A 12351-nucleotide genomic window follows, 5' to 3' on the forward strand; every position below is an offset into this window, starting at 1 on the left:
TTTTGAGTCTCTCACAGTCCTAGTTCACATTGTTCATGCAGTGTTTTGTCAAGCTCCAGCATTCTTAATTTGATGAATGGGGCATTTGGCCCACTTACAGACATCAGGTTGAAATTTTAAAAATTCACATTAAATCTTAAATTATAACCATAAAAGATAATTTAAAACAAATACATCATTGAGAGGTGTTACGCTGGTTGCAATCTGTATCTCCATCTGATTTCGTTACGGGAATCTTGAGGCAGAGGTCATGTCCACAGTTAGTTGTCTCTCTTATTCTTTGTTTCTAATAAATTAAAAATAATCCTAACAAATAATTTTAGGCCACTAAATTAAGACTCTGCAGGCTTTGACAGATAACAGTTATAGCAAGCCTAACATGTTATATACATATCAGGCATTTTCCCAGGAGATTTATATTAACTCATTTCATATTCACAACAACCAAGTGTAGGTGCTGTTATTATTCCTATTTTACAAATGAGGCAATTGAATCACATAGATGGTTAACTAGCTTCAAGCCCAAGCATGTGTTTTAGCACCTATACTCTTAACTACTTGGCTATATTGGCTATTCCTAGTTCTGTGCCTCACAATTAACACAAGTCTGACATTGGGGAGCATTATGGAGAGATTTCTCACTGAAGACTGCTTTCAGCACTCCATCACGTAAGATTGACAGCCATTTCACACTCGGTAATGGGAGGGCTAAGTGTTTCAACTTGAGAGAAAAAAGACAACTGTATTTCTAATTCTCTCTGGTTGCATTTGGCTCTGGAATATAGTTCTTTATATTCTGTTGTAGGGTTTGAATGTGTCTTTTAAACATGACCCAGAGAGTGCATCTTAAGAATTATGAAGAGCAGGAAACAGACATGTGGGCACTAGGCTGTCTCCACTAGGGTTGATTACATTATAAACTTTTGATACCATATTCTTGATATTTGATTATTTATAATGAACTTTGCGGCTGGTTTTAAAATTTTTAGCCACAAGTTAATTTATACTTGTTTTAATTAAGAAAAGAAAATATGTCTTTAAAATTTTGGACTTTGCATGTCTATAGCAACAAAATTATATCATATGACATTATTTTTTGTGATTATTCTAGAAATTCTATGTTTGAAAATAATGCTACAATTCTGAGCTCTATTTGCCACCTTTGACAACATTTCATTACAGAAAACACTGGGGATTCGAGGCAAGTGGATCACCCATCCATGCGATTATCTAGAGCATATTATATTTCTATGAAAACTGTAATTTTACATTTCAAATTTGTTAATGGCAGGTCAACAGCATTATCTTTGTATATCATTCTTTTCTTTTCTAGATGTCAAGAAAAATCATGTAACAGAGCACCAGGGACTCTCAGGGATACAGACCACACTTTGGAAAAAAAAAACAGTTCTGGCCAAAAGCTATCAGCAGTTGGTCATGGTGGTCTACTAGGACGGTAACAGTAGCAATTTTGAGCCATATCATAGTTGCCCAAATGTAATATCTGGAATCCAGGAGTCTAAAGCTACATGGTTTTGGACAGTTTGCTAGCTACCCATGAGGATCTGGGAGCAAGTTTCAATCACTGATTTAGAGGGACAGGTCAGAGCAGAGCCCCAAAGTCATGATACACAGGCAAGCTTTGAAATGTTCAATCGATTCAACCGACATCTCAAGTACTTACTTTTTGCTCAGTACTGTGTCCTACTTCTGTGTGATACCCAGCAATGGTCAGTGTCTTACTATTTTTCTTTTGAAGAGACAGAGTTTCAGTTTGTCACCCTCGGTAGAGTGCTGTCGGGTCACAGCTCACAGCAATCTCCAGCTCTTGGGCTTAGGTGATTCTCTTGCCTCAGCCTCTCAAGTAGCTGGTACTATAGGCCTCTACCACAACACCTGGCTATTGTTTTTTGTTGTTGCAGTTTGGCCTGGGCCAGGTTTGAACCCACCACCCTCGGTATATGGGGCCAGCGCCCTACTCACTGAGCCACAGGCACCACCCAGCTTCAGTGTCTTTTACCCTCATTCCAAGACTATATCCATGCAAAAGTCACATGACACATTGTGCAAAGTGTCTTTGAAGAAACTGCTATGGAAACGTGGAAGGAAAATCAGGTCTGAAGGGGTCAGGGAAGGTTTTGTGGAGAAAGAGGCATTTTAGACTGACCTGAAACCGTGGAATTCTGACAGGTGAAGAAAAAGTAAGAAAAAACACTCTAATTTTTCCAAAGAGTGGCTGTGACTTACTGCATCCAAAAACACTCCAGTGGTTTGGTGACGGCATAGCTATGAAAGCAGACGGACTGCATTCACGAGGAACAACCTTCTCCTTTATGTGTTGGAGAATATTCTTCCAGAATGGTCAGTCGGCCTCATGTGCTGGACTCAGACATGACCGGCCCTGCTGCCTCCCTTATTTTTCCTATTCTTGGGATAAATTGGGACACCAGCCTCGAGGGCAGCCAGTCTGGCACCTTTAAAATCACAAGCACAGAAAAAGAGTGAAGAACAAAAAATAAAAATAGCCCTACACATCAGCAGGACAGAAAAGGTGCCCGAATGTTCCCTTTTCACATTAACAAAAATTTACAAAGTATGCCTTTTGGGGAGGCACTCAGAATGGAAAGGAAGTTACTCAAGTATAGCCTCCCCTTGCCTCTAGACCAACTTTCACTGCACGTTGTGAAAAGCACACAGCATTTTCAATGCCCATCTTTCAGACAAGTATCTCAGGATTTTGAAACAAGAAAAACCACAGGAATGATACCAAATAATCAAGACATCAGAGCAGGAAAATGACTAGCTGATGAGCAGCCTGCAAGAAGCTGGAGCTCAGACCAGGGCTGGTGGGAGGAGCCTGGGGGCAGGGCTTAGTGCTGGACCAAGAACCAGAACATTCTGTCAGCGACTTAGGACTCCTAAATCTGCTCATACAAAATAGGGTGTTTCTATATTACCAGCAAGCTTTCCATCAACAGTGGAGCCAGCCATAGATTCCTCTTACCCATTTCCTCCTCTCTCCCACCTACAGCAACCTCAGCAAGCCCTCTGACACCTGTGCTTTCCACCACACGCCTACTACCAAAATCAGGTTTTGTTATCTTTCACAGGTCATTGCAATGGTTTCCTGATTGTTCTGCTATCTCTAATTTACTTCCTTTTACAAACAGGAAGCTTTACAGATGTTTTGGTAATTGAGCTAGGTCTAAAAGGTTAGAATTTGAACAAGTCATTTTTAGGTATGGCATGGGTGGAGTGTGGCCAGGAAGGTTGAACGAGGGAAGCAGAACAGTGAAATATGGGTTTTCATCTTTATTGTCTCTCTTGGTAATATAAATTTATTTCTTGCATAATGTGAAAATACATTTTCTATTTTAAGATGTTCTTTTCCCCCGGATCACTACATGATTAAATCAATAGACCACAGATTTGCAAATGCTACTTATTTTGGAGGAGCCCAACAGTGTCCATAGCCCTTCTGAGGGCTGATGGCGCAATGACCAGGGAAGACACGCTCTTCAACTTGCACGTTACTCAACATCAAAAGTAAAGCAGCAAATTCAGGCAGGTATCAAATCCTCCTTGCTACTTGACTTATAAATTTTAAGCATAAGCAAAATAATGCATCTTTAAATATTATAATGAATTAAAGCTCTATATGCCGATGGTATGATATACCAGTTTTCTCAATAAGCACCTTACTCAACATACGTTGAAAAACGTCCTGTTTTAAATGTTGAATCAATCACCTTACGTAAGGTTAATGAAATGATGATGAAGTCTTCCTAGAAATAAAGCTAGATCTAATTTATGCAACACATGGCCATGAGTTATTTTCCTGAAACATAGTCTCCATTAAGATCATTCAAAAATAATCTTCTGTTGAAGACACCAAAAGATAACAGAACAAATCTGCATCCTTTATGTGACGGGCCTATATGACACGGACCGAAGGTTCTAGGTTGGTGGCATTTTTTAATCACCAAAGCTTGCATTTCCTGGGGCCGCGTAGCATTAGTGTCGGTAGTAAGAGACAACCTATTCCTTAAACTGCTCTTGTTCTTGGTCAGTGATTTCCGACCTTCCCTGCATACTGCAATCATTTGGAGTACTTTAAAAATATACTGATTCATGGGTCCCAGCTCCAGAGTTTCAGATATCACTTGTCTGAGGTGGTATGTCACCAGGAGTGAAAGTTTAAAAGCTCTCCAGGTGATTCTACTGTTTTAGGTCGAGCTACTGTTCCAGGGGGTACCTATTTCTGTTCGGTCTGCCTGTATAAAAGCTGACAAGTGCTACCCAAACAGGTTTCTTTTGCAGGTAGAACAGTTTGGGGACAGACTGCTCAACTAGAAGTAGCCTAAAAAAAAAAAAGAAATTTCTATGGCACCATAATATATGCTGTCGTTCAGTCTCCCTGAGGTTATCTTTAGGTTTTGGTTTAAAAACTTTTCAATGGTTTCCACCCATTGAAAATATACGTGCATAGAATCAGCTAAACTTTCACATAAAATTTCTAGTAGCATTGAGCTGGAGAAAGTAGTTCACTTACAGTAACAGGAAATACTCCAGGAGAACCGGCTTACTTGTGTTGAGGAATCTCTCATGTGGCACCGCTGTATGGCCTTAGACAACACAGACTCACAGAGGCTGTCCACTGACAGCTTTGAAGGTGAGCTTCACATACCACATCATACATCAAACCGAGTTTTCACTATTTTCTTAATAATGTAGCAATAACCAATCTCCTGTGGTTAGTGCCATTTAGCTCTGTGAACTGGCATCCTTATTCTATCTTAATAGCTGGATTGTAGGACACACTCGACTCTGTCCCTCTGCCTGTGTCTGTACGACTCTTAAACAGTTTCACTCCTAATGGACACGCCTGTGAATTCAGCGGGTACCCTGGCAGGACAGGCAAGGCAGCTGCAGATGTGACTACTGCCCTTTCTTTTTCTTTAACCCCTCTATACACCACATACACACACACACACACTCTCATGCATATAACAGGAAGAGGAGCAATGACTGTCATAAGTGGTAGCACTAGGACCAGTGGTAGGCATGAAACACTTTCAGAGATCGTCAAATTAAGAAACATTAGTCCTAGGCCAGGCGCTGTGGCTCATGCCTGTAATCCTAGCACTATGGGAGGCCAAGGTGGGTGGATTGATTGAACTCAGGAGTTCAAGACCAGCCTGAGCAAGAGCGAGACCCTGTCTCTACTAAAAATAGAAAAACTAGCTGGGTGTTGCGGTGGGCACCTATAGTTCCAGCTACTTGGGAGTCTGAGGCAAGAGGATCTCTTGAATCCAAAGGACTGAGGTTGCAGGGAGCTATGATGACTCCATGATATTCTACCCAGGGCGACAGAGTAAGACTGTCTCCAAAAAAAAAAAAAAAAAATTAGTCCAAAAGCTGAAATTAAGCTAAGGCAAAACAAACAAAACATACACATACACACAAACCAAACCCCCAAAGTTGTCAGGGAGAGACGTTGAGGAATGGGTGGACAGAGGCCTTGGCAGTACAGTGTGATCTCCTGCTAAAGTCAGTATGAAGTCTAACCACTGTGCACAATCCATCCACAGCAGTGAAATTATATTACAGATATGTATTTGCTTAGGTCAGACCTTCAGGTGAGGAGGTAAATTGGGAGGGGAAGTCCCATATCAGTTTGTAATAGCAAGCATGCTTCACTAATCAAATACATGCATTGCAAAGGAGCTTAAAGAAAAATGGGAAATTACTGAGTTCACTGAGTATTCTCTTGCTTAGACCCATTAACCCTTATCTATGATTCTTGTTTTGTTGATAATAAAACCCAAGCTTAAGGCACCAAGCCAAGAAGATCTCGCAGGTAGAATGCAGAGGAGCTAAGACTAGAACCAAGTCTGGCCTCTAAATCCCATTTTCATAATCAGCATGTTTTTCTATTAATATTACTCACTCATACTTCTGACATTACCAGCATTGCTTAGGACTAGGGTTGATTGTACTTCCAGGGGAAAAAGAAGGGCCAGTATAGCATCTCTTCTCCACCCCAACCCTAACGCTGAATCTCAGGAGATCTTAGTGAAAGTCATGGTCTACCACAAGTAGGGAGGTCAGAACAGGAAAGGGGCCTTCACAGCAGACCTAGAATTTTCACCCTTAAACTCTGCCTTCCTATCAAGAAAGTTTTGTTTGTTTATTTAAAAAGCAAAACCAGACACAACACTGATACCCCAGTCTCCATCTCCAGAGACTTGCTGCTTTTTCGCCAGGCCCCTAAAATAACAACTTTTAGATGAGTGGTTCCCCAGGCCATTCTAATGCAGCATGTTTTAGAACCTTGGCTATACCAAGAACTGTGCACTTATTTCTACAGAGAGCAGTTTGTCTTGGAGTATTAGAAGGTAGTGATGGTTAGGGCCAAATCCCCAGTGCTACACCCTAGGCAATGACAATTTTAATATTGGGCTGATGGAGGCAGAGTGCTGGGCACCATCTACCCTGCTCCCAACCTTCACTAAACTAGGAATGTGCACAGCCGTCATGGCAACAACTTTCTGACAATGAATCTCATCCTAAGGAACAGCAGCAAAAACAAACAAAAAACAAAACAAAAATACCACCACCACTAACTAATAAAAACAATCAACAACACTTAATTTTGGATGTAATACATAGTGTCTGTTAAACAAAGTTAGACGTCTACCCCTAGACTTACTGTAAAGTAAGTCTGAATTGTGACACCTGCCTTTGTTACTATTGATAGTGATGGGCAGTACAGACAAATTTCCTAAGTTTTCTGAGCCTTTTCCTAGAAAGGGAGCAGCTGAGTAGATGTACTCACTAGATAGAAGGTCTTAGCTGAGTTATCTACCCAGCCATTGTGTCAAACCGTCAACAGATGAGCTTACTTTTTATTCTGTGCCAAGTGCTGTGGTCACCACCACTAAGCCCCTGTAAGGACATAATAATAACTGCCTTATCTACCTGGCCACGACATCTCGTGGAGGTAACATCTGCAAAGTGCCCAGAATAAGCCTGATTTCTTTCTCCCTCCAACGATAGGAGGTATAGGACAAATTTACAAGAAAGTGCTCATAATAATTAGAACCAAAAAAATGTATGCTTTGGACCGTATTCTACAGAGGATAATCAACAGGTGGGAAACAGAGGTAGCCGTATCTCTGAGCCAGTGTGTAAGATTTGTCTACTGATATTTTACTAATAGGATTTAGTGCTAAAAATTTCAACCCCAATCCTACAAAAATCAGAGTGACGATAATATTCAATATTTATTTAGCACTTACTATGTGCCAGATCATGTTCTAAGCATTTACATGTATTAGAGTCTATCATTTTCTCCATTGACAAAAATGTGGCCCAGAGAGGGAAAGTTACCTTACCTGTAGCCACAGAGTCAAATGAAGAGGGAACTGAGGCTTAGACAAACTGGCTTGGAACCTGCCCATCTAGTTACTCCTCTAATCTGCCTTATTACTTTAAAAATCTAAACTTTCTAAAACCATGTAGTCTGGCAGGAAGCGTGTATAAAGCTATAACATCCCCAACAAGAATATCAGGATCTCTTTCAGCCAAAGCAAGATTTCTTTTAAGTTAATTTCCACACAAGGACATTTTCATCTTCCCACTCTTTTAATCCATTCTTCTATATTTAAAATTCATTTCATGATTGATCTATTAAAAGAAAAATCCATATTTACTAGTCCTGGTACAACTGCTATTGCAACAACTATTTTTGACTTAACGGTTTAAATCTGCTCCACGGCACCTTTCATGAGAATTTGTGCTTCCCTCAGCTAAAGGTTAAATTTACCCAGTCTCTTCTAGCTTCCATGGCAGGAAATCTCCAAATTTATTCTGTTATTTGAGAGCAAACTTAATAGTGAGATAACCCAAGGGGGTGTTTCTAAAGCTATTGCATCTCAGCACCCAGCAATAGCATAATCTTCCCCTTATGATGTCAATAAGTATCCCTTATAGTCATATCATGTTTTATCTTATTTGTCAATTCATTTGATCCCTCAATAATTTCTGAAGGCAGTAAATCAAAGGCTATAATCATCTTCATCTTAGCAATGAAAAAACTAAAACGTAAAAAGGTTTAATGGCCTATAAAATCAGTTAAGAGTTCAATGTGTGATACATGACCATCTAAACATCCATCAATCCAAAAAACATGTTCCATGTGTTCTGGGTGAGGTGGAATCTATGTACATAACACAGACATAACTTGTAATAATCATACTGACATGAGACATGAGTGGGGCCTCAGTTGGCAGATGGAGAACTATGATTCATTTTGTACATGGCATTAGGTCTTCTCAAATGTTCCTCTTATCTTCTTGTTTCACAAAAGAATAAAACAGGAAATAAGATATTAACTAAATAGATTCTCTGGATAACAGTACACACACACACACGTATATATATGAAGTATAAATATACACTTAAACTTTTATGCAAAGGAATCAGTATTTCACCTGCAGTTTTCCCCAGTGCTCACATGACCCTTTCCATCTTACACAAGATTCCATGGTTTGAATGTGTCCCTTCCAAAATTCAGGGGTGGCCAATATGATATGTGGTATTATAATATTAAAAGGTGGGCTTTAAGAGATGATTAGGCCATGATGAGCACTTCTCCCTCATGAATGGAATTAAGGCTTATAAAAGTGGCTTCCTGCAGCCTTCTGCTTGCCCTTCACGGTCTGCCGTGTGAACATGCGGCAAAGGTGCCGTCCTGGAAGAAGACAGCAGCCCTCACCAGATACCAGACACCAAGCCACCTGCTGGTGCCTTGATCTTGGGCTTCCCAGCATCTAGAAGGTGAGAAGACAAATCTTTCTTTTTCATAAATGACTCAGTCCCAGGTATTCTGTTAGAACATCACAGAGCAGACTAAGACAATATGCGACTCCAAAAGGATTTCTACCTTCGAGTACCTGCCTGCATGGAGGATACAGATTGAGAATAGAAACAAAAAGGAAAAAAAATGAAAATTGTAACAAACGTAACTTTTCCCAAATTTCTGATATGTAAAGATTAAAAATAATCCTGCAAGTTCACATAGATCTTTATAAATTCTATATTCTCATTTCAATCCTATAATAACAAAAAGCTCATTAAGATTATTATCTTCTTTTAACAGATCAGTTAATAGGGAGTAATAGCCCCATGCATACCTTGAGAAATATGTAGCTGGGCTGCAATGCAAGCCCAGGCTAGTGATCTTTAATCTGGACCATATAAACGGCACACATGGCACTGAACCCAGAAATGGGCTGTATTCTCACCTGACAGTGTTTCCTTGGGAACCCAATTAGCCTTACGTGGGCTTTTGTTTCTCCATTTAGTGGCAAAATGCCCATAATATATTGCTAAGATGATTTAAAGAGTCCTAGATTGTGCAGAAAATTTAGAAAGCATTCAGTCCAGCCTCCTCATTTCCAGATGTAAAAACAAAGACTAAGAGAGAGACGGTGCCTTAATTAAGATCTTGCAGCCAGGCACCATCAGAGACAGGATGTGAATCCAGAGTTTCGGTCTCTCAGTATAGTACCCTTTTGAGCTGCACAAAACCTTCTCCTATCTTAAATATTAGTTTCTTCCCACTAGTAGGCGCTGTTGCCTGAGCATCACGAATTTCTACCTCCAATTCGTGGTAAAATTTCATTGTAAATGGGAGGGTAGTGTGGAACCTGCAAGGTCTAGAAAATGACTCCTGCATGATTCCAGAACTAGGTTAAATCCATTGCCATAGGAACTATCTCTCTCCAAAATGCTTTGGTTGAACATCTGTGTGCTCTGAAAATCAAAGGAATGGCAGCAGGATGTGGGGTGGTGGGTCCTGCAGATGTGTTTGGGGACCAAATACAACAAAGCTCTGGTCCCTCTTTGACCACACCTGGCATAAGAAGGTGGTTTAATACACTGGAGTTACGTGTGAACTTCACTGGAGGGGCAGTTTCCAGTTTTTCTTTGCTATTTTCTTTTTGAATTATACAAATTACTCAAGTGGGATATGTGGTAAATTTGTGGATGGAAAAAAAAATTTTTTTTGTATTTATTTTTTTGAGACAAAGTCTTGCTCTGTCAACTTGGGTATAGAGCAGTAGTGTCATCATAGGTCACTGCAACCTCAAAATCCTGGGCTCATGCACTCCTCCTAAGTCAGCCTCCTGAGTAGCTGGGACTACATGTGTATGTCGTCATGCCAGCGCTGGCTAATTTCTTCTTCTTTTTTTTGTTGTTGTAGACACAGGGACTCTTTCTCAGGCTTGTCTTGAACTGCTGTGCTCAGGTGATCCTCCCACCTCAGCTTCCCAGAGTGCTAGGATTATGTGCATGAACCACTAGGCCCAGTCACACACTGGGTTTAGATCCTAGCTGTACCATTGATCTGTGACTTGGGGATGTTACTTTATCCATCTGGGCCATAGGTGGAATAGGAATAGCAATTTCAGCCCTAAGTACCTCAAAGAATTACTAGGAGGTACATATACATATACATATATCATCAAAGTGTAAGGAATTCGTCTAAGAAATATTGCTATAAAACAAACCTTATGAATATTGATATTGATCACATGTATGATAGAGTATAACATACTTACATGTCTGGGGCTTCTATCTACAGATCACATTTGAAGGAATTTGTATGCAAAATCCACAGGGTAGATTCAACTACTCATCATGTGAGTAGACTAGTTTTTTAGATATAAGTGTTTTACGTGGTGTTTTACATAGTGCTCAATCCCAGTAGTCAGGGACGTCAAGGTGGGTGCGTTGCTTGGGCTCAGGAGTTCAAGACCAGTCTAAGCAAGAGTGACACCACATCTCTAAAAAAAATAGCCGGGCGTTGTGGCAGGCATCTGTAGTCCCAGCTACTCAGGAGGCAGAGGCAAGAGGATTGCTTGAGCCCAACAGTTGGTTTGAGGTTGCTGTGAGCTGTGACAACAAGGCACTCTATCCATAGCAACAAAGTGAGACTTTGTCTCAAAAAAAAAGAAAGAAAGAAAGAAAAATTAAAAGTGCTTTACCAATACTGGCAATGCTACATGTGTTGTCAGTGGAGTGGGAAGATGGATTCCGTGAATAAACACATGATATTACATCAGAGATCAGAAAGAGACCCAGGAGTTTTAAGTCTCACAACTTCAGGCCATCTCCGTTCTTGCATCTCTGTAAAATCCTCCTTGCTAAACTGCAGTCTGTAACTGATTCCATCTCCAGCACTTGCATAGCAACCCTGAGCTCTCCGAGTGCTGAAGCGACATCTCGGGAACAGTTATTAATACACGTATGTATGTACACAGCATGTGAAAATATACAAGATGGAAAGCAGTTAGTGTACGACTTTTAGGTAATACTTCTCACCAGGACTGTGCTCCTGGAAAAACTCCTCTCTCCCTACAGAAGCTTGCACAGTCATCTGCGATCACTTACCAGAATGTTTGGAATAAAAATGGTGTCAATTTTAAGGAAACACACTTCTCAATTTTCTTTGTTAACATCTGAATAAAACATGAGAATGTTCCTACTTTCCTTCTCTCTCCTTTCATTCAGAGAGGAAGTCTCTTCACAATCTTGCCGTGTGTGAGAGAGAAAATAGTCACCCTTCTTTGCCACCTTCAGATGAGCAGAATAACTGGGTTTGAAAGTAGAAAAGTTTAAATTCCATTCTCCTAAACTCCACTAGCTCTTTTAACTTCTGCGTTGCAGAGCAACACTTTACCATAAGAACACAAAGAGAAACCACATGTCTAGCCTGTAAAAGCTTATGGACTCGCGAGATCATCAGAACAGGAGGAGAAAGGCACAGAGAAGTCTACAGGAAGGGTTGGGTAGGAACTGAAGGTGCACTTTCTGCAGCACATGAGAATTTGGAAAAAGGGAACACTGCCCAGGAAGCCACGTGCCTGGGCTACCCACATTTTCTGTCTGTATCTCCCTTCTATTATATAAAGTGAATGCACTGAATTGAGCGTTTTTCTAAGGACCTGCTCGGTCTTCAGTTTTGCATTCCAATATAAATTTCATAAGATGAACACAAAAACCAAATTTAGAGTAAGGCTGGCTGAATGCCAAGAAACTCTACTCAGTGATGACTATGGGGGCAAACTTTCAAGACCCCAAGTTTGTTGAAATACTATAAAGTTATTAAATCAAACAAATGAGAAAAACAGGCAAATAGGCCTGTTCTATTTATGTCAGTGAGTATTTCTGGGTGATTCCTCTTGTGCTAACGTAGTTTCCATATTTAGATTATCACAGCCAGTAAACACATTAATTTTTACAAGATAACTAATACCCGAGTTCCTAATAACTAGTGAGATA

At 40.3% G+C, this 12351-nt stretch overlaps 1 protein-coding gene across 7 annotated transcripts in view; it reads right to left on the bottom strand.

The window, feature by feature from the left end:
- LPP (LIM domain containing preferred translocation partner in lipoma) overlaps nt 1–12351 on the bottom strand; it is a 686984-nt gene that overhangs the window by 109599 nt on the left and 565034 nt on the right. The window lies entirely within an intron of this gene.

The sequence above is a fragment of the Otolemur garnettii genome, unplaced genomic scaffold, assembly GCF_000181295.1.
Source record: "Otolemur garnettii isolate 467f Iridium unplaced genomic scaffold, OtoGar3 scaffold00060, whole genome shotgun sequence".
NCBI classification, from domain to species: Eukaryota; Metazoa; Chordata; class Mammalia; order Primates; family Galagidae; genus Otolemur; species Otolemur garnettii.